We start from the raw sequence: 3,298 nt of genomic DNA on the forward strand, positions 1-3,298 counted from the left end.
TACCTAAGGAAGTGTTTGCTTTAACCATATCAACCTTCCTAATTTCTAAGGCTTCAACCTTTCTAGCCAATGCAACGAATTTTGCATTAAGGTCGTCTTCCTCTCTTAGGACATACATTCCCGTTTTCTCTCTAGGAATGAGTCTAGTTTGGTTTGATTTAGCAGAGAGATCCCATGTTTGCGTATTCTCCGCTAACATATCTAGAAAATCCTAAGCCTCATTATGATCTTTGTCAAGAAAGGTTCCACCACACATCATCTCTATAAACTGACGGGTATCCATGGTGAGCCCCTTTCGGAAAGCATCAATCACGTGCCATGGTTCATAACCATGATGTGGACAAGTAATTAGAATGTCTTTTAAGCACTCCCAAGCTTGAAAAAATAGTTCATTCCCCTTTTGGAAGAATGACATGATTTCTTGTTTTAGTGCGTTTGTTTTGTGCTCGAGAAAGAACTTTTTCAAAAACTCTCTACTTAAGGCTTGTCATGAAGTGATGGTATTAGGTCTTAGAGAGTTGAGCCATGCTTTGGCCCGATTCTTTAAAGAAAATGAGAATAACCTAAGCTTAAGTACATCCCTATTACCATTATTTACTTGTAATGTTGCAATTACTTCCTCAAAGTCCTTGAGGTGCGAGTAGGGGCTTTCAGAATCTAAGCCATGAAATTTAGGAATTAATTGAATCACACCTAGTTTAAAATCAATGTTCCCTATGTGATCAGGGAATACTATGCAAGATGGTAAAGTTGATCTTTCAGGGTGTAGATGTTCACGTAAAGTCCGTGGTTAGTTGAACACATTCCTATGAACTTCATTTTCATCCTCAAGAGGAGGATTATGTTGATTTTCTTTATTTTGATTTATAGTTGGATCTGGTAGATTTGGATTTGGATTATCAACTGGGTCTGTCATGGAATCCAAGTGATGTTGAGTGCCTCTTCTAAGTGAATGATCAAGGCATGAAACTAGTCCCCCTTCAGAGGAGAGTCGATTGTTTTGATCCCTACTCCAATGGGACATAAACCATCCACACCATACAACAAATACCACTAATTCAAATAGCAAGTATGATGCTTAAAATAAAAATAAAAACTTAAATCAACAACCCAGGCGGTAGGGCTGACCATGAGGGTTCAGTCCACAAAGCAAAATAAATCAACAACCCAAGTGGCAGGGCCAACCATGAGGGTTCAATCCATAAAGTAAGATAAATCAACAACCCAGGTGGTAGGGCCAACCATGAGGGTTCAATCCACATAGCAAGATAAATTAACAACCCAGGTGGCAGGGCCGACCATGAGGGTTGGGGTGTATTTATCTGAAGAGGAGGCAGAAGCTTTTCTTGATTTTTTTACTGAGTGAAGCTAATGAAGTTTTGATCAGTGCTTTTCTTGTTCTTTTGAGAGCCAAAGGAGAGTCATTCAAAGAAGTGAGTGGTCATATGTAACATTTTATAAAGGAAAGTAAAATTTGTGATGTATCTGAATATTAGAACACAAGCATGATTGAGAGAAAGCTCCATAAGCTTGATTCATAGAGTGAAATTGATAAGCATATTACTCATTTATAGATTTATAGATCTCTACATTTGTAGGTTGTGGGATTGGCAAGGGCAATGTTCAAATGCTGTAGGAAGGTTGAATGAATGACTGATGTGGTTGATATTGTTGGAATGGGAGGTGATGGGATAAACATGATTAACATATCAACAGGGGCTTGTATTCTAACTGCTACCTCTGGTGCAAAAATTGCCAAGGTGATGCTCCTTTCACACAAGGAATAATGTTGAAATTATTCTTGTATGTACTGTAATTAATTAGAATTCTATGTTATGGTAGCAGCAAGGAAACAGATCCAGTTCTCCTGGATGTGTAGGATTCCTTTGTGGGTGTCTATCTTTATTTAAATATGAACAAGAAGCTTTGTTGCAAATGTATGAGATGCCTTCAGCAAGTGAAACAGGAGTACTACTTGGTGAAGAACAAGCTTGAATCTTTATTCGGGGTAAGGAGATTTCCTTCTAATGTGTGATTTTATTTTCCTACCACTCTCTGTTTTTACATAAATTCTACGTTCATAATTTATTATTACTTTTATTTTTAGAGTCCTATAGCTACTAATGTAAATCATTGAATTATATGAGAGATTTCTTATTCCTTGTAAATTTGTTTCTCTAGTATGCACAGTTTTGTTTTTAGTTCTAGTTTTCAAGTGTGTCTATGTTCCTGCATTTGGCTTGGCAATGAAAGCTTGAAGGATATGTTGTTGTAAAGTATGCTCTCAATGTAATATTTTTTACCACGTGGTTGAGAATTTTCCAATGCCATTGATCTTGCTATTGATGTTGTTGTTCTCTGTTTGCAGCATCCTGAACATATTAAAAACTTGATTTTGGTGGGTCTTGATGGATTTTCATCAGAGTTAGATGGTAAGTCAGAGTGGCTGACAACTGAAACTATTACTTTCATGAGTTTAGGTAATCCTTCTTTTCGATTTACAAAAAAGGCACTCGAGGCTTAGTTGTGTTTCTTTCTTGTGGTGTGATGCGATGCCATGAAAATCCCCATTGGAGTGATTCCATGTGATTATCCCTTTAATAGATCAATGGTCTAGACAACTGAAACTTCTACTTTCATGATTTCACTAAATTTGAATTTGATACCTTTTTTATTTTGTACTTATGGCAGTTCATGTACACCACCAGTTCATGTGTTCCAAATGGCCAGGAAATCAGGCAGCTCTGCTAGCCATGTGGGCTACAATGAGGAATTGTTGGATTATGGAAGCCTAGAAATGAAATTTTGTATTGAAATTGGAAATTATAATTGAAATTGAAATGTGTACTAGAAAAGAAAAAGATAATTATGTGTGAATCTATTTGTGTAATTATCTGGCATATAATACAATTAGATTACATACGCCACTCCCTCTCTCATACAATGAACAAAGCGGTTTAAAATTGTTCTTAAAATTTCATCCTAAAATCTGACCGTTAGCAACATTAATAAGCATTCAAAACCGTTTCTAAAATTATGCCTAAAATGTGACCGTTGGCACCAGAACGGTTTAAAACCGTTCCTAAAATTCCGTTTCTAAAAATTGAAATGGTACCCAAAACGGTTCTGAACCGTTCCTGTTTTTCTGCGACGCCTCATTTAGGAACAGTTTGAAACCGTTCCTGAAGCATTTAGGAACAGTTTTAAACCGTTCCTAAATGACAATTTTGGTGTAGTGAAGGGGACTCCACGATTACATTAAGCACCTCTTCTTCCAACTTAGAGCTTTCAAGAAAGG

At 36.7% G+C, this 3,298-nt stretch overlaps 1 non-coding gene across 1 annotated transcript; it reads left to right on the forward strand.

The window, feature by feature from the left end:
* Positions 1-326: 326 nt before the first annotated feature.
* Positions 327-433, forward strand: LOC131241838 (small nucleolar RNA R71). The gene has a single exon (XR_009169406.1). It is a non-coding gene; the product is annotated as a small nucleolar RNA R71 (small nucleolar RNA).
* The last annotated feature ends 2,865 nt before the right edge of the window (positions 434-3,298 follow it).

The sequence above is a fragment of the Magnolia sinica genome, chromosome 3 (genome assembly GCF_029962835.1).
Source record: "Magnolia sinica isolate HGM2019 chromosome 3, MsV1, whole genome shotgun sequence".
In the NCBI taxonomy this organism is placed as follows: Eukaryota; Viridiplantae; Streptophyta; class Magnoliopsida; order Magnoliales; family Magnoliaceae; genus Magnolia; species Magnolia sinica.